General features: G+C 44.4%; 1 protein-coding gene across 6 annotated transcripts in view; it reads right to left on the bottom strand.

The window, feature by feature from the left end:
- The window catches only part of ANKRD6 (ankyrin repeat domain 6), a 256,760-nt gene that overhangs the window by 184,745 nt on the left and 46,855 nt on the right, over positions 1 to 25,160 (bottom strand). The gene's annotated exons all lie outside the window — the stretch shown is intronic.

Below are 25,160 nucleotides of genomic sequence, written 5' to 3'. Positions count from 1 at the left end.
ACTGAGCACATGTGACAGACGTGACAGAGTCTGGAGATGCCAAGGAGAGCGATCTGCTGCCTGCAACATCCTTCAGCATGACCGGTTTGGCAGTGGGTCAGTAATGGTGTGGGGTGGCATTTCTTTGGAGGGAAGCACAGCCCTCCATGTGCTTGCTAGAGGTAGCCTGACTGCCATTAGGTACCGAGATGAGATCCTCAGACCCCTTGTGAGACCATATGCTGGTGCGGTTGGCCCTGGGTTACTCCTAATGCAGGACAATGCCAGACCTCATGTGGCTGGAGTGTGTCAGCAGTTCCTGCAAGATGAAGGCATTGAAGCTATGGACTGGCCTGCCCGTTCACAAGACCTGAATCCGATTGAGCACATCTGGGACATCATGTCTCACTCCATCCACCAACGTCACGTTGCACCACAGACTGTCCAGGAGTTGGCGGATGCTTTAGTCTGGGAGGAGATCCCACAGGGGACCATCCACAACCTCATCAGGGGCATGCCCAGGTGTTGTAGGGAGGTCATACAGGCACGTGGAGGCCACACACAATACTGAGCCTCATTTTGACTTGTTTTAAGGACATTAAATCAAAGTTGGATCAGCCTGTAGTGTGTTTTTCCACTTTAATTTTGGGGGTGACTCCAAATCCAGGCCTCCATTGGTTAATAAATTTGATTTCCATTGATGATTTTTGTGTGATTTTGTTGTCAACACATTCAGCTTTGTACAGAACAAATTATTCAATGAGAATATTTCATTCATTCAGATCTAGGATGTGTTATTTGAGTGTTCCCTTTATTTTTTTGAGCAGTGTATATTCAATAATATACCCTGTTTACATTTATTAATTCGGTGATCGCAGGCTGCGGTGGCGGTGGGCAGGCTGAGGCGGTGGGCAAGCTGAGGCGACCATTAGATTCTTCTTGACTGGGTGGTGGGCGCGGCGGTGCAACTGACTATGTAAGTAGTTAACTTAAATCCATGTATTAATTTGTCCACCATTTCAGTATGTGATTGTATGATACTATCATCCCTCCCCCCATCTACCTTCCAACCCCCAATCCTAATTTATAAACTACTGGATGATCCTGAGCAATGCTGCAAAACCAAATGCCGAATTACAACATCAGGCGGCCTTGCTCAAGATTCTCCAGGAGTTTATACATTTTGGTCGGGGAGGGAAGGGAATGATTGATGGAATCTGCAATCAGAAATACAGATTATAAAAAAAAAATTATCACAATCTGGTTACAATTAGTTTAAAAAATGTATGTGACACATTCCCTTAAAGAAAAGAAAAAAATATATACCTAAAAAAAGTATTGAATATTTTTAAGAAATGTTTAAAGAAGTTGTCCAGTACTTTATATTACCCCCCCCCCCCCCCATGTATCCCCCGGGGCCCCTAAGGATTTTTGTAAATACCTTACATTGCTGTTTCTGCCTGTGAGCAGCTCTATCTTTGGTCGCTCACAGGCATCACGTGACCCTGCGCTGACGTCAGGACAAGTGAGGCGTGACTCAGTGCTGGGGTCCCCGCGGTGGCTGCTGGGTTGTGGGCGGGGTTACCCCCCGCATCACACCCAGCATCCACCGCCGCTTTCCCAATGAATGGGGAGAGTGAGAGCGCGCGGTGGATGCCGGGTGTGATGCTGGGGGTAACCCCGCCCACAGCCTGGCATCCACCGTGGAACGCAGAAGACAGAGACCCCCGGCTGCTGCCAGCACTTGTGACGTCAGCGGATGTCAGAGCCGGCTGCAGCCGGGGGTCACGTGATGCCTGTGACGCCGCTCACAGGCAGTATCTGTAACGTAAGGTAATTACAAAAATCCTTAGGGGCCCAGGGGGGAATCATTGTGGGGGTAATATAAAGTACTGGACAATCCCTTTAATAGGTTAGACTAGAGTAGGGCCCAGCAAGAAGAGTCTCCTTGTTGTGGTGGTGGCTTAAGAAATCTTTTGGCCAAAATAAAAGCTGCTGGCTATGTGTATGATCTGGTGTTTGATGGGAACTCTTCGGGTGTGTGCACACGGTCTGGATTTGCTGCAGATTTGACGCTGCGTGCTTATGCAGCGTCAAACCCACAGAGGGCAGATGTTACAGCATAGTGGATGCGATTTCAAGAAATACCATGTCCACTATGCGTATCTGGCCACCTGCGGATCACTCGCGGAAACTGACATGCGACACGTCTTTCTAGACCGCAGCATGTCAATGTCTTCTAAGGGTCCGCATGCAGGCTTTCCCCATAGACCTAATCTCTATGAGGAAAGTCCGCATGTGGAAAAAAAATGTCGCCGCTCATTTGCATAAAATGAGCGGAACCCGCAGGAGCGGACGCATCGTGGGCACATACCCTTAATGTGTGAAGGGTGAGGACGTGGTACAGAAGTGGAGGCTTTCCAAGAGTGGGCGATGTGACTGTGGAAGGTTCAAGGGGTGGAGGCGGAGCTGGAGTGGATCCTGGGCGGAGTCTTAAGGGGGCCCGGAAATTTTGACAGCATGGACCCCTGAAATTTCTAGTGGCAGCCCTGAGGTTAGGCATGATCAGACTATACAGGGTTTGTTTCAAGTTGGGCATAGATTTGCTTAACCCATTGGCATCAGGCAGCTGGGGTCTTTATGAACAACTTTTTTTTTTTTTTTTTTTATGGTCACGTTCCAGGACCCATAACGTTTTGGTTTTTTTACGCTGACATAGCCATAAGAGGTCTTGTTTTGTCAGCAGCAGTGATATTGGTTAGTACAATCATTTTAGTGCAAATATAACTTATGAACAAACTTTTTATTAATTCTTTGTTAGGAGGAATATAAACAAAACATCAATTCTACCACTTTTTTTTGCATTTTAAATGTTACGCTATTCACCATGCTGCACAAATAAAGTGTTAATTTTATTCTTTATGTCATTATGAATATGGCGATAACGGATTAATTTTTATTATTTTGCATAGTTAATGAACACTGTGAAAAGAAAAAAAAACTTTGTTTGTCGCATGTAATCCACATCCAAGTATGTCAAAAAAACAGGAAGTATCAAAAACAAAGCAGCTTTATTTACAGCATAACACACCCAATATACAAAAAACATGATAAATACACGTTAAAAAATGCATACAAAAACGCAATGAAAAATGCAAGTAACCTAATTTAAATAAAAAAAAAGTTTTTTTTGTTCTTTCCTCCTATCAAAAAAATGACTTAAAAAGTGATCAAAAAGTCTTATGTATCCAAAAATAGTACCAGAAAAAAAGAACAGCTTGTCCCACAAAAAAACAAGCCCTCAAACCACTCTGTCTATAGAAAAAAATGTAGCAGTTTGGTGTAATCTAAAGGTGTTATCTAATATATATAATCGTCTTATCCCGTCTGTCTGTCCTTCTGTCCAGGAAATCCCGCGTCGCTGATTGGTCCGGCCGCGGCCAATCAGCGACGTGGGATTTCAGAAAAAGATGGCAGCCGTTAGCGGCTCATCTGACGCACGGAGGTCAGTGGCGATGCAGCCGGGAGATGACCTCTGCTCACAGCAAAACTACCCCAACCGGCGGCACCGCTGATCTCCCGACGGCAAGTGTGAAGGGAGGACCAGGAAGTACCCGCACAGGCAGCGCCGCGCCCCGCCCTGGTCCTCACTAATACGATTCGACAAATTTAAAAACTGCTCTGCTGCGATTTTGGCGCCAAATTTAAACACACTCTCCAGTCCTCACTAACATGGTTCGCTGATTGGTCGCGGCAGCCGGCCGCGACCAATCAGCGATATTGGCGCCAAATTGAAACACCGCTCTGTTGATTGCGCCCGGTCGGCCACATACATATTATAGAATACCCGATGCGTTAGAATTGGGCCACCATCTAGTATAAATAAATACATTTAGAATTTAAGTTTTTTGCCTCCCAAAAAGTGTACTTATCCCCTTCATGCCATGGACATTTTCCATTTTTTTGAGAAAACAAGACCTATAAATGGATTTTTTTAAGTTATGGCTCTGTGTACATATCTAGTTGTAATCTGTTTGTAATCTATCTAGTATCAAAAAAAATTGGATCCATTACAACCAGAGCAAAAATGTATGTATATTTTGATTTCTGATTTTATTCACGTTTTTGTTCCATTTGTAAATGATCCGTTCTTACTAGAGATATCTTAGGGCACCTAAAATCGGATTCATTAAGGGATGACATAACAGATGATCATTCGTTGGGATCGTTTCCATTCCATAGACGTCAATGTAAAAAAATATAGATCCAGTTACTATCTATTATTTGGGCGGACATTTTTTGACCCAGGTAAAACACAGATAGCAGCTGAATTGCAGTGAAACGGAAAGCATTTTAGAACATACAGTTGAAACCAGAAGTTTACATACACTATATAAAAGGACACATATGTATGTTTATCTCAATATCTGACATGAAATCAGAATAAACCTTTCCCGTTTTAGGTCAATTAAGATTATGTAAACTTCTGGTCTCAACTGTATGTATCCCCATTCAAGGGAAAAGATCCTGTACTGGATCAAATTATTTCAGATCCAATAACGGAAATAACTGCAGGACAGGTGAAACATAGCCTTAATCCTCTTAAGTGAGATCATCAAGATGGTGCCTTGTGAGTCATGATAATCTTTGATACTTCTGAATATACTGTAGTCTACAGCCACCTGATTCTGAAATGTTTACCTGTATTAATGCCTGAAATGTCTAAGCGAAAGCCCTGTTCACATCTTTGCTGTTTTGTATTTTGGATCCAACTAGCGGCACCAGACAGATCCCATTAGCCATAGTGGGGTCCGTCTGGTTCCGCAATTGCATTTGGTATTTCAATAGATAAAATAGTGCATCATACTGTGCTTCTTTGTCCAGTAGGTTTGGTCGGATCTGCAATGTAGGACTCTAATGTATACAGAGGCTCAACTATGCTTTCAGAAGCATTTTTTCCTATAAATAACCTGTACTGTTTCCTTTGTTAACTGCTAACAACATTTTATATGTTACATACAGATGCCATCTACATGAGACGTGGAGTTTCGAAGCGCATAGTCAGGATGCATTTTTTTCACCCATATTACAAATTCTTGACTTGAAAATAACAGCTTGATAAGGATCTGTTATGCTGTCAGTTCAGGATGAGATCTCCATCCGTAATATGGGAGCATAATATACCTGAATAATACAGGCCTAGCTCTTAACTGCTGCACAACGCATTCATTTTTGAGTGGCACCAAAGAACCAGCTAAGAAAAGAAGCCACTAGTGACCCCATAAAACCTCTACAATAAGCCAGCATCATGACCCCTCTCCCATAAGTGACATCCACATAAAGTTGGCGTCATAACAGTGTGCCAGCCACAAATGTCCATGTAGCATCCTGCCAGCTTCAGATGTCTCTATAATCAGGGCTGTGGAGTCGGTAAGCCAAACCTCCGACTCCTCAATTTCCATAACACCGACTCCAATTCCACAACTCCGACTCCCTCATACATGGCTCATGTTTAAGTGATAAATTTACTGTAGCACAGATTCATCTCAGCTAAAAGTCTAGACCTTTAGATCAGGAATAGGACAGACATTTATAGGACATTTCATAACTTTCCCAAAGTCTTATGAAAAAATATTCCCCACAAACTGCATTGAACTACTGTACCTAATTTATTATATACCCAATTTATTATATATTTTAGGAGTCGGAGTAGATCCATTTTATACCGACTCCAACTCCGACTCCACCAAAATGCACACCGACTGACTCCACGACTCCGACTCCACAGCCCTGTCTATAAGTGCAAGGCAGGAAAATATGGAAACCAAAGACTGTTCTATCAGATTTCTATCTAGTTTCCCTAGTAAAAGCATAGATAACACAGATATCTCCATAACAACATAAGTTCCACAGATGCCCTCATAAAGACCAACAACAGATCATTTGATAAATTCCATTGACATGACATTAATGCCTCGTACTGCTAATGAGTTAAATTTAGAATGGAGCTTTTTAACGCTTAAAAAAATTTATAGCATGGACCTTTTCTCTTGTCCAGTCACACAGAATAGTTTCCATTGATAAACTGGCTGTACCAACATCATTCGTCCTGAAACTGACTCTTTGCATTGATTTCTTTTTATTGTTCATTTGTACAAAATTAGACAACTTTCTACACAGTGTTCATTAAAAAATGTCCTACCATTTTTGTTGCAGTAAAGTCTGTGTAACTCCTGTGCATAGCTGGTTGACCTGCTGCTTCTGACATAGATCGGACAACATACTGTTCTGGCTCTGCTCTGTCCATCCCTGCTTACAAATAGCAGCAAGAAAACAAAAAAAAGGAGCGTCAGCCTACAAGCACGGTAGGTCCTTACAGGGAGTAGGGGACTTGAAGGATTGAAGTTCCACTTACTTCGTATGGGGAAAAAAGATTCCTATCTCCCCTTCTTGCAGGTCAGCCTCTCCTCCTTGCACACTGAGCAATGCAGTGGTAGTTAAGCCATATACTGGAGTGATTGCTAATCCAGCCAGAGACTCGCAGAAATAATTTAATAGATAAAAATACTTTTACAACTCAATAACAAATAAACAGACAGGCTCTGATTGTTTATTTGTTATTGAGTTGTAAAAGTATTTTTATCCATTAAATTATTTCTGCAAGTCTCTGGCTGGATTGGCAATCACTCCAGTATATTGTTTAAATATGGTTTAACTTCCACTGCGTTGCTCTGTGTGCAAGGAGGAGAGACTGACCTGAAAGAAGAGGGGATAGGAATCTTTCTCCCCCCTACAAAGTAAGTAGAGCTTTCATCCTTCAACTACCCTACTCCCCATGTGGACCTACAGTGCTCGTCGGCTGGCGCTCCTTTTTTTGTTTGTTTTTCAGCTGCCTTGCAAATAGCAGCAGGATTGGGGAGGAGAATGTACAGGACAGATCAGAATGTGAATTGGGGGAGTACTTACGTTTTTCATAAAGGGATGATCACACAAGTGAGGAAAGCTCACTGTAGCGTCGGCGTCCCTGCCTCCTGCTAGGCAGGGACGCTGTTCCCCTCACCTCTCCGCTCCGTGCCCGGCGTCTTCCTCCCGCTCTGCTGGCAGCGCGTGCTGCTTCCCGGCCACTGTGCTTAGGGCGCGCGCGCGCTCCCCCTCTCTTAAAGGGACCGCGCGCGCCGTCCTAAGGAGTCCCCGGCCAATGGCCGGAGGACCTCACCATATATAAGGCACCTCCTCCAAAATGGAGGTGCCCGAGCAATGTTGTTGCATAGCCTATCACTCTGCTTCAGCCCTCAGGTCCCGTTACCAGACACCTGCCAGTTACCTGCTTGATACCTGCCTGATACTTGTCTATCTACTTGCATTCCTGCGGTCCGACAGTCTGCCTACCAGCCCTGCCAGTCAGTCTATGGATCTGATTGCCCGCTCACTTGGGAGCGCTCATCTGCTACCTGCCTGCTAGCCTACCTGGAGGCTCTGCCGTCACGTGCTGTGACCACCTGCCTGTCCAGAGACTCTTACCCGCTCACCTGGGAGCTCTCATCTGCTACCTGCCTGCTAGCCTACCTGGAGGCTCTGCCGTCACGTGCTGTGACCACCTGCCTGTCCAGAGACTCTTACCCGCTCACCTGGGAGCGTCCGCCTGCTACCTGCCTGCTAGCCTACCTGGAGGCTCTGCCGTCACGTGCTGTGACCACCTTCCTGTCCAGAAACTCTTACCCGCTCACCTGGGAGAGTCCGCCTGCTACCTGCCTGCTAGTCTACCTGGAGGCTTAGCCGTCACTTGCCGTGACCACCCGCCTGTCAAGAGACTGTTCCCGTCACTTGCCGTGACCTCCTGCCCTTCTACCCAGAGACTGTCCCCGTCACTTGCCGTGACCTCCTGCCCTTCTACCCAGAGACTGTCCCCGTCACTTGCCGTGACCTCCTGCCCTTCTACCCAGAGACTGTTCCTGTCACTTGCCGTGACCTCCTGCCCTTCTACCCAGAGACTGTCCCTGTCACTTGCCGTGACTACCTGCCCGCCTACCCTGGGAGCCACCTGCTTCCTTACAAGGACTGCCCCTTTTTGTATCGTTGCTCAGAGGTTCCACCTCCCAGACCCGTTACAGTTTGCTCGGGCCATGGAACCCGGTGGCACCCAAGCTCCCTTGCTCTCGGACTTGTGTCATGAACTTTCCCGTCAGAGGTCCCAACAAGAGTCCATCCTGAGTCATCTGCGTAGTGTTAACTCCCGCCTGGACACATTGTCTACCTCTTCGGGAGCTGCCTCCACACGCACACTTACTACCCCGGCACCGCCGCAGCCCATCAACACCATGGCATCTCTTCCCGGTCCCCGCCTCTCCGCTCCTCCTCGTTTTGGCGGAGATCCCAGCCAGGCACGGGGCTTCATTAACCAGTGCACTCTGCACTTCGAACTGTGGGCACACCAGTTTTCCACCGACCGAGCCAAAGTAGCCTTCATCATGTCCCATCTCACGGGAGAGGCACTGGCTTGGCTAAATCCTCTATGGGAGAGAGGAGACCCCCTGGTGTCCAACCTGCCAGCCTTTCTCACGGCTTTCCGGAAAGTCTTCGACGAACCAGGACGGAAGACCTCATCCGCATCATCTCTGCTACGCCTCCGTCAAGGAAATCTCACCGTGGGCCAATATGCCATACGGCTCCGTACCCTTGCTTCGGAGCTGGCCTGGGATAACGACGCCCTGGTGTCTGTCTTTTGGGAGGGTCTGTCCGGCCGTATTAAAGATGAACTCGCCGGTCGGGACATTCCAAACACTCTCGACGACTTAATAACTCTTGCCACCCGGATAGACATCCGGTTCCAGGAGCGCGCCAAAGAGGTCACCCGTGAGAGGAGGTTTCCACGTCTAGCCCCTACCTTCCAGAAACCCGTCACTTCTCCCATTACTCCCCAGGCGCACTCACCCGAGCCTATGCAGGTCGACGAGACCAAGATGGTCAAGACCCGTCAAGAGTTACGCCGAGCCGAGGGTAGCTGCTTCTACTGTGGCAGTAAGGAGCACCGATCCGTTCCTGCCCGGAGAGGTCGGGAAACGCCTGTGTCTAGGATCGCTCAGAGAGGCCGTCCTAGAAAAGAGTAAACCCTCTCCATCTCTGTTGCTGTCGGTCTCTATCATCTGCGGGGAGAACCGTTATTTTGAACTAGCCCAACTTGACTCTGGAGCTGCCGGAAATCTCATTTCTCAGTCCCTGGTAGAGAAATACCGCATTCCCACCAAACCTCTAGCTGTACCCTTGTCTGTCGCTGCCGTAGATGGGGGCCTCTTACCACATCCCATCCAACTCATCACCGAATCCATAACCCTGCAGGTGGGAATGCTGCACTCAGAGAGCATCTTCTTTCATGTTCTGCCTGGACTCTCTCACGCCCTCTTGCTAGGCCTACCTTGGCTTCAGAAACATGCACCCGTGCTTGATTGGCAGACCGGAGAAGTCCTTCGCTGGGGACAGGACAGCCATAAGACTTGTTTAGTTCCCGTCCATCCTGTCCGTCCTTCTCCTACCCCAGCCAATCTACCTGGTCTTCCGGTTCCCTATTGGTCTTATGCGGACGTCTTTAATAAAAAGAAGGCAGAGACATTACCCCCTCATAGACCATACGACTGCCCAATCGACCTGATGCCCGGCGCTACTCCTCCCCGTGGGCGTATTTACCCTTTGTCCGCTGCTGAGACCCGGTCCATGTCTGAATATATTGAGGAGAATCTGGCCCGGGGATTTATCTGGAAATCGACCTCCCCGGCAGGAGCAGGCTTCTTCTTCGTCAAAAAGAAGGACGGATCACTCCGTCCCTGTATAGACTATAGAGGCCTTAACCAGATCACGGTGAAGAATAAATACCCCCTTCCGCTCATTCCGGAATTATTTGACCGTCTGAGGGGGGCTAGAATCTTCACCAAGCTGGACCTCCGTGGGGCGTATAACCTGGTCCGTATCTGTCAGGGGGATGAATGGAAGACGGCATTCAACACCCGGGACGGCCACTATGAATACCTGGTAATGCCCTTCGGTCTCTGTAACGCTCCCGCCGTCTTTCAAGAGTTGGTCAATGACATCTTCCGGGACCTTCTCTACTCCTGCGTAGTGGTGTACCTGGACGACATCTTGGTCTTCTCTCCGGATCTTCTCACTCACCGGAGGGATGTTCGTCAGGTCCTGCTCAGGCTCAGGCAGAACCACCTCTACGCTAAATATGAGAAGTGCCTCTCTGAGCAGACCTCGCTTCCGTTTTTGGGCTACATAATCTCTCAGACCGGCCTACGAATGGATCCTGAGAAACTGTCTGCCATCCAGAAGTGGCCCCGACCAAAGGGGTTGAAGGCTATTCAGCGGTTCCTGGGCTTCGCCAACTACTACCGCCTCTTCATACCGCACTTCTCTTCCCGGACTGCCCCAATCTCTGCGCTCACCCGTAAGGGCACTAATCCCAGAGAATGGCCGCCCGAAGCAGAGGAAGCCTTTCTTCCCTTAAAACAGGCTTTCTCTTCCGCCCCGGTGCTGCATCGTCCGGACGGCAACAAACAATTCTTCCTGGAAGTGGACGCCTCCTCCTCTGGAGCCGGAGCGGTACTTACCCAAAAGTCGTCTTCCGGAAGAATGGTAACTTCCGGCTTCTTCTCCAAACTCTTCTCCCCTTCTGAGCGCAATTATTCTATAGGAGACCGAGAGTTATTGGCCATTAAGCTGGCACTGGAGGAGTGGCGTTACCTGCTCGAGGGGGCTCTTCACCCGGTAATTATTTACACGGACCACAAGAACTTGGCTTACCTCCAGAGCGCCCAGAGACTTAACCCGCGCCAAGCCCGGTGGTCCTTGTTTTTTGCCAGCTTTGATTTCTTTCTTCATTTTTGCCCGGCAGACAAAAACATCAAAGCTGACGCCTTGTCCCGATCTTTCCTGGTGTCTGATCTAGAGGAGGAGCCTAAGCACATCATTGATCCCGCCAGAGTAATGTAGGTGGCCCCCGTGAATCTAAATTGTCTCCCTCCCGGTAAGACGTTCGGAACAGTACCTGATCGGAAGAAGATCCAACACTGGGGTCACTCGTCTAAGCTAGCTGGCCACGCCGGTCAGAAAAAGACCCTCCAGCTTATTACCCGGCATTACTGGTGGCCTACCCTGCGCAAGGACGTAATAGACTTTGTTTCAGCCTGTGTGTCCTGCGCCCGCAACAAGGTTCCGAGACATCTGCCAGCCGGTCGCCTCCTTCCTCTTCCAGTACCTGCTGCCCCGTGGCAGCATATAGCTATGGACTTTATAACGGATCTCCCTGTCTCTGCCGGTTGTACGGTCATTTGGGTGGTCGCTGACCGCTTTTCCAAGATGGCTCACTTCATTCCCCTGCCGGGCCTCCCGTCTGCACCCGAGCTGGCTAAAGACTTTATCCGCCACATCTTCCGTCTCCATGGCCTGCCCCTCCACATCGTGTCGGATCGTGGGGTTCAGTTCACCTCACGCTTCTGGAGAGCCACATGTAAGCTGCTGGACGTCACCCTGGACTTCTCCTCCGCCTACCACCCACAGTCCAATGGTCAAGTGGAGCGGATCAATCAGATCCTGACCAGTTACCTCCGGCACTTCGTTAATGCCCACCATTCGGACTGGGTGGATCTCCTACCATGGGCCGAGTTCTCTTACAATAATCACGAGCGAATCTTCCTCCAAATCCCCGTTTTTTGTAGTCTTCGGTCAGCATCCTCGGATCCCATTTCCCGTCTCCACCTCGGTGGACAATCCGGCTGCGGAATCTCTCGTTAGCGAATTCTCCTCCATTTGGGAGAGTACCCGATCCGCACTCCTTCAGTCGTCCGAGCGGATGAAAAGACACGCTGACAAAAAACGCCTGGATCCTCCACAATTCCGTCCTGGAGATAAAGTCTGGCTCTCGTCCAAGTATGTCCGGCTCAAGATTCCTTCCTACAAGTTAGGGCCTCGGTTCATCGGCCCACTGGAAGTTATCAAACAAATCAACCCAGTGGCCTATAAATTGAAACTCCCAGCCAACTTGCGGATCCCTAACTCCTTCCATGTATCTCTCCTCAAACCCGTGGTACTTAACTCTTTTTCCAAGTCTACAGATACGCCTCCTGCTCCGGTTTCCACTGAAAACGAGTTTGAGGTAGAGAACATTCTGGCCACCAAAAGGGTAAGAGGAAAGACCTTTTTTCTAGTGGATTGGAAGGGGTTTGGTCCTGAGGAGAGAACGTGGGAGCCCCGGGAGAACATCCATGCCCCTCTCATCCTTGATAAATTTTTGTCTGGCCTAAAAAAGGGGGGGCCTAAAGGGGGGGGTACTGTAGCGTCGGCGTCCCTGCCTCCTGTTAGGCAGGGACGCTGTTCCCCTCACCTCTCCGCTCCGTGCCCGGCGTCTTCCTCCCGCTCAGCTGGCAGCGCGCGCTGCTTCCTGGCCACTGTGCTTAGGGCGCGCGCGCTCCCCCTCTCTTAAAGGGGCCGCGCGCGCCGTCCTAAGGAGTCCCTGGCCAATGGCCGGAGGACCTCACCATATATAAGGCACCTCCTCCAAAATGGAGGTGCCCGAGCAATGTTGTTGCATAGCCTATCACTCTGCTTCAGCCCTCAGGTCCCGTTACCAGATACCTGCCAGTTACCTGCCAGATTCCTGCTTGATACCTGCCTGATACTGGTCTATCTACTTGCATTCCTGTGGTCCGACAGTCTGCCTACCAGCCCTGCCAGTCTGTCTATGGATCTGATTGCCCGCTCACCTGGGAGCGCTCATCTGCTACCTGCCTGCTAGCCTACCTGGAGGCTCTGCCGTCACGTGCTGTGACCACCTGCCTGTCCAGAGACTCTTACCCGCTCACCTGGGAGTGTCCGCCTGCTACCTGCCTGCTAGCCTACGTGGAGGCTCTGCCGTCACCTGCTGTGACCACCTGCCTGCCCAGAGACTCTTGCCCGCTCACCTGGGAGCGTCCACCTGCTACCTGCCTGCTAGTCTACCTGGAGGCTTAGCCGTCACTTGCCGTGACCACCCGCCTGTCAAGAGACTGTTCCCGTCACTTGCCGTGACCTCCTGCCCTTCTACCCAGAGACTGTCCCCGTCACTTGCCGTGACCTCCTGCCCTTCTACCCAGAGACTGTCCCCGTCACTTGCCGTGACCTCCTGCCCTTCTACCCAGAGACTGTCCCCGTCACTTGCCGTGACTACCTGCCCGCCTACCCTGGGAGCCACCTGCTTCCTTACAAGGACTGCCCCTTTGTATCGTTGCTCAGAGGTTCCACCTCCCAGACCCGTTACACTCACAAAGGCATTCTGCAATGAGAGCGATCACACAGACTGTGTAGGAGTCTAAAGTGATAAAAACACACAGTGTCTGCATCATTGTCTCTCAGCATAAGGGAGAGAGGTTCCTCATAGGCCGTAGAATGGTGAAGCAGTACAGGAATAAAGCTGAGCTGAGACACGAGAGCCACTGAAGACAGCAGCACATGGGTCAAAAAGATCTCACAACTTGTACGGAGTACTGGGAGTGACAATAAGAATAAAAGTCCACAACAACAATCAAACTGCAAACTAAATATCACGGATGAGGAAAAGAATCAGGGAATGAAGATTACAGCTTAACACTTAGAGCAACATTTCATGCAACCCTCCACCTTAGGTCATGTAAACATGGCATGTAATAGATGCTGGTGTACCCACATAGTTTTTGAAGCAAAAAGGCTGGCGGGGTTTTTTCTGAAGCTCGTTCTTTGCTGCTCCTGTCATTTCATTATTTTTTAATGTTTATTGTGCACTTTTTCAGGCTGATTCCAGGTGGAATCTGTTTGAAGTCAAGCCATGTGCTTTGCATACCCTTTGACTGAAAAGGGACTATACATTTCCCATGTATAGTCACTTTATCTAGGTTTGCCTCCTGCTTTCTCATGCGCTCAGATTGGCTTTATTTTCCTCCTTCAAAGATGACTGTCTTGTGGCATAGAGAGGGCAGTGGTATTTGGTATTTTTCTATGTTTAGGGTGTCCACAGACTTTATAAAGGGGTTCTTAAAATCAGCACAAATCACTTTAATTTCAAATGGACTCCTCTTCTTGTCATTGTTGGGAGTCCCAGCAGTGTGACCCCCAACAATCAGACATTTAGCAGCGCAAAAGCTTTGAAAAGTCGCAGGGAGTTGCGCAAAACAAATTGCAACTTTTGTTGTTTCTTCGCCTGGTCGACTCCGCTCCACCGACTACAGTAGCATTTCTGGTGCAGCACACAGAGAAGCACGCCAATTAGAAGAGGCGCTGAACTCATTAGGAGGAGTGTGCCTCTTAATGAATTCGGTGCCTTATTTTTAACAAAGACTCCGTTCTTGATGAATTGACCCCTTAATTCTGGAAAAACTCCTTTAACATGTTTTTGCAATCTGCTAATAAATATCAAACTATGTGTCACTTAAGATGAAGAATTAATATAAGGCTGCGGTCAGACAGAGAATCGGGCCAATTATGCTAATGTCACTCGGTCAGTTTATTGTGATCTGATTTTCTCACATGAGAGAATCGGATCACAGGTGTGGAGAATATGGAGAACTTAATTTCTCTATGGTCTCTGTCTGCGTAAATCAGACTGCACTCGGATGACATCCAAGTGCAGTCTGATATTTTAAACAAACCCATAGACTTGTATGGGTGCACATGGTCCGATTATTGGATGTACTCGCAGTATGCTGCGCTTTTTTTTCTCATGCCGAATCGGCAAAAAAAGTGCCAGTCAGCACTGCCCCATAGAATTACATTGGGCTGAGTGCAATCGATAAAACATCAGATAACACTCGGCCATGTTGTATGCTCATGTGAGCGAGCCCTAAATCACTGAATCTTATATTCACAAAGTTATTCTTTTATGCAAATTCATTCACTGAAAAGTTTAAAATAGCCTCAGGAAATGAATATACACTTTAAAATATTAATTTAGATGTATTATAAATGTGGGCAGCAAATACTTAAAAAAAACATGGTAAAATCGAAAAGTGATTGTGTTGCAAATGAACTCTCCAATGTACCCAAATTAGCAAAACTGCTTCTTGGTCTTCCTGTGCTACTCAAATAACAAAGAGCCACACTAATGCCTGGCAAGTGTAATTATTCTCTCTGGCAGAGGGTCACAAAATTGTTTTAATCCAAATCCCACTGTAGAATGAAGACAAAAAGAACAGAAGACAAAAAGCACAGAAAAGATGCTGAATTAATTAGTCTTGGCACAGACTCCTAAGCCTCTGAAAGAATACATACAGCATACGTCTATATTCAGTGATGCCTTCAGAAACTTGTGCTCAATGTTGGAAGCAGTCATTTCAATCATGAAAGTAGTTATGTATAAATTATAAAGATCACCAAGTGTAGAAAATATGTGGCATGCAATTAATTGCCATTTCAGAAGTTTTCCAGGACTCAAACATGAACTGGTTACCCCTGACTGTCACAGGAACATTTGCTCTAGAAAGAGGTTTCTAACTGTGGGTTCATTTTAGCCATCTATCCTCTCCATCATTCACACCAAGCAGTCTTGCGCTATCATCTCTGATTGAAGCCCAGCTCATGGACTTTTTCACACTATCCTGTTCAGGGCAGTGGAATCAACCTGGTGCCGGGCTTCAGTTCAACAGCGAAACAACTCAGTGCAAGATAGCCTGGTGTGGATGACATATGGGACATCTCGCACATCAATCATAAGAGAAGGGGCTGGATTCTAAAGCGAACAGCAGGGCCACAGGATGGTGCAATGTGGCGCAGTGAGGTAGCCGTGAGCGAGGTACTCATCTCTTACGCCCCGGCACGTTACATGAAGGTAGGGATCCTGGCTGGGTGTGTGGACTTGTGCTATGGGGGCGCTACACCCTTGCAGGCTGCAGGTTACTGATGACTTTGGTTGGCCAGGACCAATTGTTTGACAGTTCAATGAGGGAGGCCACCAGTCAAAAATAAACTGTTTATTCAACGATAACTTGGTGGGGATTATATACAGTAGATAACGGGTATACAACTTGATGAACATTTCCTTCACAAAACGGAGCATTTTCCGCACACACTTTCAGTTCCTTGCCTTTTGCTTGCTTGTTCTCTAACTTCACCACAGCCCAGCAGAATCTTTACACCTAACGGCTCTCTGCACCTACAAAAATGTTGCCAGCCAAAGATGTCCCTAATTTTCAAGTACACTATCAGGACACCATGAGTGTATGTAACAATAGGTATGCATAATTTATTAATCACTAAGAAATAAAATTAGCATATTATTTTGACATGCCGAAAAACAGACTAACATCAGATGGGCAGGTGTTTTATTATTACACTATTCATGCACATTAGAGGCAGTGTCCACTAAAGAATATACCCATACTATAATCATACTCATCTACCAGACTCCGTCGTTCCTCTGCACTATTGCCTGTGTCCCTCGGCCTCCTCACTTCCTTTTCCAGTGGTGGACATCACAAGACTGCAGCAACTAATCAGCGGCCACTAATCTACTGCAGCAGTGACATTACGTTTGAACAAGAGAATAAAAGATGTTGGCCCATCTGTTCAGTGTTGGTGGGTTCCACTGACAATTTAATATGTATAGGTTTTGCCATCTGATAAGGATTGGGTACGAAACAATATTTCCCGGGCAGAAGTGCTGCATAAAATTGGCAAATACACTCCAGCGCTCTTTTGTAATAAACTTTTACTCTGATCTGGTGAATCTTTTGAAAGAGTATGGCCAAATTCACAATATCATTTTTGGGTAAGCTCTCTTAAATGCCAATAATGCACCAATAAATCAGTAGAATATTTTTACAGGCCTTTGTTTACCCTGAACTGTTCATTGTTTTGTAGTTTAAGCAGAAAGCAGACGATCTGTCTATCAGTTTTTTCCAGCATAGCCGGATGGATGGTTGAGTTGTGGAGCGGCACAGTACAGCTTCAACAACAGCATAGTGGCCACAGATGGGTACTGCACATTCGCCCCCTATTGATTGAGATACCTGATTGCGGCCATTATGCAGTTGATGGAGTTATGCTGTGCAGCTGCATAATCTGGCCACACCGGGAACAGCTGATTGCCAGGGGTGTATTTTATGCTGCGTTTTTCCTTCCAAACTTCAGTATTTTGCAGCAGAAATCTCTGCATCGAATACTTAACCCCTTAGTGAGCGAGCCAATTATGTCCTTAATGACCAAACCAAATTTTACAATTCTGACCACTCTCACTTTATGAGGTAATAACTCTGGAATGCTTCAACGGATCCAACTGACTCTAAGATTGTTTTTTGTGACATATTATACTTCATGATTGTGGTAAAAGTTCTTCGATATGACTTGGATTTATTTGCGAAAAAATTGGAAATTTGGTGAAAATTTTTAAAATTTTGCAATTTTCAAACTTTGAATTTTCATGCCCTTAAATCAGAGAGATATGTCACACAAAATAGTTAGTGAATAACATTTCCCACATGTCTACTTTACAGCAGCACAATTTTTGCAACAATTTTTTTTTTGTTAGGTTATAAGGGTTAAAAGTTGACCAGCGATTTCTAATTTTTCCAACGAAATTTACAAAACCATTTTTTTAGGGACCACATCACATTTGAAGTGACTTTGAGGGGTCTTTATGACAAAAAATACCCAAAAGTGACACCATTCTAAAAACTGCACCCCTCAAGGTGCTCAAAACCACATTCAAGAAGTTTATTAACCCTCAACGTGCTTCACATGAACCGAAGCAACGTGAAAGGAAAAAATGAACATTTAACTTTTTTCACATAGGGAAAATATATATTCTTGTATCGTGTTAGCCAGTAGGTAGAAAAATATTTAGATTTGAGAGTCCTCGGTGGTTGATACCTTTTAATGGCTAACTGAAAAGATGGTAACAAATTGCAAGCTTTCGAGACTACTCAGGTCTCTTCATCAGGCATATATACCACAAAATCTGAAGAGTCACATATTTTTGTGTCTTATTGTGTATAATTATGTGACTCTTCAGATTTTGTGGTAACCCTAATCCTAACAAAACCCTAACCCCAACCCTAATCCTAACTGCAAAGAATGGAAAAAATATATATTTTTGAATTTTTATTTAACTAAGAGGGGGACTTGATTATTTGATTTATTATTTTTTTTCTTTTGATCACTGTGATAGGGTTTATCACAGTGATCAAAAGGCACCAATAGGGAAGATTCCTTATTGTTGCCAGGCACCGGCCGGCAGATCTCGGCGGGTGCATTTATTTTTTACAGAAAGATGACGGTGGGCCGGGGGACAGATCAGAACATCCCGGGGACGTCGGAGGAGAGAGAAATCATTGTAACCACTGGCACACTTTTTTTTTTGTGATCGCTGCTATTCACTGAATAGCAGTGATCATATGATCGGAGACCAGAAAAAGCAGCCATGATCATGTCCTCCAGGGTCTCCGCTACCCCCGTAGCTGAGACCCCAGAGAATTTCCGACTCTGGGGGACGCTACAGCCTTATTCCTCAGCAACAGATTTTCATGGTGCTGAGGAATAAGTACCCTTAACTGCCGCTGTGAAAATGCATTACGGCAGTCGTTAAGGGGTTAACGTGTGCACATACCCAATGGTGTTTTTTTCAAGAGACTATTTTGATTGTGTTTCAGTTTTCTAACCTTAATTAGGCTGTGTTCCCACAATGAGTTTTTGGTGAGTTTCTAATGCTGCGTTATTTTAGCTTTCTTTTTTTTACGCTGTGTAAACTGATCTGTGGAGCGTGTTTCAAATCTACGACACGCCATTTCTCTTGAGTGTACACTGTGTTTTACGTGTGTATTTTCCCCTTCGAATTGCATTAGACGCGGAAAATCAGCAGGTAAAAAACAAATGTAATTTGCACATGACTGTACCTATATAGTTTTGTCAAAGCCAAATACCACGGAGTGTAAAAAAAAAACAGCTTTATTTAAAAATAAACAAAAAAAAGGAGTTCACATTACCTTATCAGTGCGGGCAATTGAGATATGTATACGAAGAGGGGTTTCTTTATTTACCTTAAAAACATCCTTTATTAATATGCTCTAAAATCATTGAAGAGAATAAAAGAGAAACACTGGCATATGCATTTTGAGCATTAAAAACGCTTCGTCATATGCCACAGGCTAGTTCTTCATATACATTAGTAGCTTTATTTAAAGCATGAAATACCATAAAGAGACATAAACTGCAGTGTCAAAAAACACGCTCAAAAACACAATGAAAAAAAATCCTGAAATTAGCCTAATTTAAGTAATAGGTGCAGAAAATCTGCAACATCAAAAGCTCACCAAATACTCATCATGGGAACGTAGGCTTAAAGGAAATCTGTCACATGAAACAAAGTCACATCTGCAAGCAGCGTGTTATAAGAGCAAAAGTAGTTTGGGCGCCCCTGGTCAAAATTACTGTTATTGTGAACAGTTAAGCAAGTTGAAGATGAAATGATACCTAAAAGGCCTAAAGTTAAAGATGACACATTTCCTTTGTATTTTAGGCACAAAAAATATATTTTTTTCATTTTTTACATTTTAAAAATGACAAAAAGGAAAATGGGCCTATACAAAAGTTTGGGCACCCTTGGAGATTTGTGTGCTCTGATAACTTTGACCAATGTTTCAGACCTTAATTAGCCTGTTAGGGTTATGGCTTGGTCACTGTCATCTTTAGGAAAAGTGATGAAAATTTCCCGGCTTTATAAAAACCCAACCTCCTCTAACCTTGTGCCAAAAAAACAGCAGCCATGGGTTCATCTAAGCAGCTGTCTTACACTCTGAAAATGAAAATGATGGAGGCCCACAAAGCAGGAGAAGGCTATAAGAAGATAGCAAAGTGGTTTGAAGTTGCTCTTTCCTCAGTTCGAACTGTAATTAAGAAATGACAGTTAACAGGAACAGTGGAGGTCAAGATAAGGCCTGGAAGACCAAGCAAAATTTTAGTCAGAGCTGCTCGTAGGATCACTAGAGAGGTAAATCAGAACCTCTGCTTGACAGCAAAAGACATTTAGAAAGATTTATCAGACTGGAGTTGTGGTACAGTATTCTACTGTTCAGAGACACCTGCAGAAATATGGCCTTTGTGAAAGAGTCAGAAGAAAACCTCTCCTGCATCCTCACCATAAAATTCAGCGTCAGAAGTATGCAAAAGAACATCTAAACAAGCCTGATACATTTTGGAAACAAGTCCTGTGGACTGATGAGGTTAAAATAGAACTCTTTTGGCCACAATGATCAAAGGTATGTGTGGAGTAAAAAGGGCTCAGAATTTCAGGAAAAGAACATCTCGCCAATTATTAACCACTACCATGGGGGTGGATCAATCATGCTTTGGGGTTGTGTTGCAGCCAATGGTACGGGGAACATTTCACGGGTAGAGGATGAATGGATTCAATTAAATTTCAACAAATTCTTTATGCAAACATAACCCCATCTGTAAAAAAGCTGAAGTTGAAGAGGATTGCTCCTACAAATGGAGAACGATCCTAAACACAAATCAAAATCCATAATAGACTACCTCAAAAGGCGCAAGCTGAAGGTTTTACAATGGCCCTCACAGTCTCCTGATGTGAACATCATTGAAAATCTGTGGCTAGACCTCAAATAGCAGTGTATGCAAGATGACCCAGAAGTTTCACAGAACTGGAAGAATTTTCCAAGGAAGAATGGATGAAAATCACTCAAACAAGAATTGAAAGACTCTTGGCTGGCTACAATAGGTGTTTACAAGCTGTGATACTTTCAAAAGGGGGTGCTACTAGGTACTAACCATGTAGGTTGCCCAAACTTTTGCATCAGCCCATTTTCCTTTTTGTTATTTTTAAAATTTAAAAGATAAAAAAAAAATAATAATAATATATGTACTTTTTTTGCCTAAAATACAAAATAAATTTGTCATCTTTAACTTTTGGCCTTTTAGAGATAATTTCATCTTCAACTTGCTTAACTATTCACAATAACAGTAATTTTGACCAGGTGTGCCCAAACTTTTCCATGACACTGTATAAGGCTAGGGTCACACAACCGTATTTTCTCTCATTTTGATTAGCCGATAATGCTAATCACACTCTGATCGGATATAATCTAAGTATGATCAGAGTGTGATCCCATTTTCTCGGATGAGAGGATAGAAAAAAAAATTCTCCTTTTCCATTCTGTCAGTCTGTGAAAATTGGACCGCACTCACATGTCATTTGAGTGCTGATTTTTTTGACGGACCCATTGACTTGCATGGCCGAGTGAGACCTGAATTATCGGATGCAAATCGTGCATGCTGAGATTTTTTCCTCGGACAGACTCTGTCTGAGGAAAAAAATCAGACATATGCATGGCCCCATAGAATAATATTGGTCCAAGTGCGATCTGATGTTTTATCAGATCGAGCTCGGACCGATAATACGATGATGCATACAGGCCTAGCTGCCACTAATTAGGACTGAAAGTCCCAGAATAAGCAGAGGTTTCAATAAATAACATACAGATTATACTGGATAATATCCAACAACCTATATATGAATTTGTTCAGCTCCTACTGCACTATAACATGTTGCTTATGGATTGCACTGCATTTCCAAACTGACGGGTTCCCATTAAATGGATGCCCTCATTTTTTAATAGATTGTATACTCACCCACTTAAAAATCCCTTCTACAATGCCGTGTTACCAGTCTTCTTTGGTTTACCTGGCTGAAGTGGTCCTGTAGCTAGTAACTAGCTTTAGCAATATATGGAACAAAACAACAAAAGCAAGTGATTGGCTGAAGCGGTCACATACGGTAAACATCAAGAAACTGCTGCAGCCAGGGGAGAACTGGGGACACAGCGCTGAAATGGAGCCAATTAAAGCAGATTTTTAGTTATTTTATCTTTATTGGTGGCTTGTAACCGAATTTTAAATAACATGAAAAAGTGCTTTAAAAGAAATCTGTCACCAAGTTTTTGCTACCTCATCGAAGAGCAGCATAATTTAGAGACAAGAGACCGTGATTCCAGCAATGTGTTACTTACTGAGCTGTTTGCTGTCATTTTGATAAAATCACTATTTATCTGCTGCAGATCTAATAGTTGTCTGAATGCTGAGCTCAGTATAACCCCACCACATCAAGGATTGACAGCTTTCTACCATGTACAGTGTATACAGAAAGCTGCCAATCAGTATTGAGGATGGGCTTATACAGAGCTCATGATTATGGAGGATTACATGGCAGCAGGTTTACTAGTCTTCTAATGATAATCTCCTGCTGATAAAACAGTGATTTTATCAAAACTACAGTAAGCAGCCCAGTAAGTGACACATTGCTGGACTTAGGGTGTCTGTGTCTACATTATGCTACTTTCAGATTAGGTGGCAACAACCTGGTAATTCAAGGAAGAGTGATGTTAAAGGAATATCCATGAATAAGGACCTGGGTATGGTCTGAAACGTTGTAGGAAAAAGGATTAAATAATCTTTTTGGATATACCAGAGAAGGTAATGATTTTAAGATGTTGTAATAAAGCTTACTATTTTATTTGGAAAACAGCTGAAGCTTCACTTCCTTGAATTTTGACATTGCCACACCACACAGGAATGGCTTTCTACTGCAGAGAAACCTGCAATTTCCGTCATAAAGGAGTGCTGATAATCATCTTTTTATCTTTCTTGACAACAACCTGGTGGCAGATTACCTTTAACTTACAATCTGTCAATCAATCAAATAGTTGAATCAGCCTGATTAATAACATTTCTACTTCTGATTTAAGAATGAAAACTAAGGGTATGTTCACGCGTTGCATATTTGCAGTGTTTTTTATGCATCTGTTCTGCAAATTAAAAGCTGCTTTTTACAATACCAGCAAAAGCTATAACATTTCAGAAATATCATGCACACACAGCTTTTTTTGTTCCTGGCTGCTACTTTTTAAAAAACTGCAGCATGTCAATTCTTTCAGAGTTTTGCAGCGTATTTTCATCATAGACAGCAATGAGAAAGTGTGAAAAAAAGCAACCATGAGTCTTTGATGCTTTTTTGATGAATTAAACTAACTTTATTTGCCATGTACTGTAGACAAATGACGCATATAATCTGCACCAAAAATCCAGCTAAAAAAGCAGCAAAACCTGATTGTTGTAAGCAGCTTTTTTTTACTGACAAGAGAGCAGGTTTTGGCGCAGAAAAAAAAATGCAGCAAAAAAAAGCCACGTGTGAACATAGCCTAAGGTTTGTTTCTAGTCAACTTAGCCTGAATGCAGACTGTTGATTGCTCTTACATTTCCTCTTTATCTAGCATGTAATTCCACTGGGAGCTCCAGGGAAAACATCCCAAATGAAGGGTGATGTCCGTAGATTTTTCAGATACACATCAGCATATGTTATTGTTAAACTTTTAAGGAACAATCTGTCAATTGAAGATGAATTCAAAGAGTCAGATACATTTGCCTAAGATGGTATTGATCACCATTGTTGCATTTTTTAACAATGCCAGATGAGAGCACTGATGAGAAATCATTTGCTGCAGGATAATAAGAGACTGCAGAATTGCACCTTTCCTTACCTAATGGTATTTTGAAACCTAATCAGCCTTAGCAGTGAACTTGCTTTTTGCTGTCATGGTTACTAGAAAAAGAGAGGAATGGCTGACAGTGTGGTCTGCCTCGAGGGTTTCTTAGTCATAGCACATGGCCATAAGAGCATAATGAAAGCAGAACGTGGGTGATGTGTTAAGTACGACCAAACTTTATCATGACGGAAGTATATATAGAAGAGAACATGGCACATGTGTTGGAAGCTGACAGCATAAGAAATGCTTCTGCCAAAGTGATGTGATTATCACATCTTAATCATAGCTTCATTCACACAAGGCAAAAAATAGGCTTGAAAATAAAAATAAAGTAAAGAAAACTTATAAAACAACCACAGTAATGCCACATTCGCATTTTGTACAGACCACAAAAAATGCAGCAAAAATTGATTACAAAAATTAAGGAGTTAGTATGTTCTCCCGTGTTTGTGTGGGTTTCCTCCAGGTTCTCCGGTTTCCTCCCACACTCCAAAGACATACTGATAGGGAATTTATAGTGTGAGCCCCAATGGGGACAGCAAAGATGATGTCTGTAAAGTGCTGCGGAATACGATGGCACTATTTCAGCAAAGCATAATAAATAAATTGTGAAATTATTTGCAGCATCATAGTTTTTTAGTTTCCCAGTTTTAGGAAATGTTCCTAGGGTTAAGTACACCCATTTTATGCCGTTTTTTAACCTTCATTTAGCCGCAGCCTTTACTTTTTTGTCAGAGCTAGGGTTCGCTCTGATGGAATATTGATAAGCGGAAGTGGTCATATGATGCAACAATGTCGCGTCACCTGGTACAACAATGCTGGAATGGAGCCACTGCGGAACTGCCATTAGATGCCCAATATGGATTACCCCTTTAATACTTGGTTTTTTTTTTTGAACGATTATTCTCTCCAGAATCCTAGTAAATCTGCAGGAATACATGCAATGTTCAATATATGCCAGGGAGAGGAGATGTTAGCCATTACAGCACATCACAAGATGCTTTACATGATTAGAAAAGACAGCTTCCAATTAGTGGTAGAGCACAATAAATAAATACAGAGGTGAAAGAGTTAAGCATTAATTAACTGTCAAAATGCATTATTGAGTTTTGTTTCACATGAACAAAGGACACATCTCATTCATAATATACTGACCTCATAAAAATACACAAGTAGGACAGGAAATGTTCAAAGAGAGTGCCCCCATCAGCCCCTCACCCGCAACTGAACCAGTGTTAAAATACTTTACACAGGAGGCTGCTGAACAAAGAGAATACAATAACAAGGCTAGGAATATTTACACCCACATACACGCTACACACACACACACACACACGCTACACACACACACACTCTGCACATACACACACACACACTCTACACACACACACTCTGCACATACACACACACACACACTCTGCACATACATACTCTGCACATACACACACACTCTACACATACATACTCTGCATACACACTCTGCACATACACACTCTGCACATACACACTCTGCACATACACACAAACTCTACATATACCAACGTATATGTATGGCAGAGTTAGTCTATGCATCTCTCTTTAATTCATTTTTAGTAACAGTTCACTGATCAAAAATAATATTTAGCCATGCTCAAA

The sequence above is a fragment of the Phyllobates terribilis genome, unplaced genomic scaffold (genome assembly GCF_046119375.1).
Source record: "Phyllobates terribilis strain yellow unplaced genomic scaffold, ASM4611937v1 Scaffold_3__8_contigs__length_932513732, whole genome shotgun sequence".
Classification (NCBI taxonomy): domain Eukaryota; kingdom Metazoa; phylum Chordata; class Amphibia; order Anura; family Dendrobatidae; genus Phyllobates; species Phyllobates terribilis.
The sequence above is the reverse complement of the archived record's forward strand: the minus strand, read 5'-3'. Positions and strand labels throughout refer to the sequence as shown.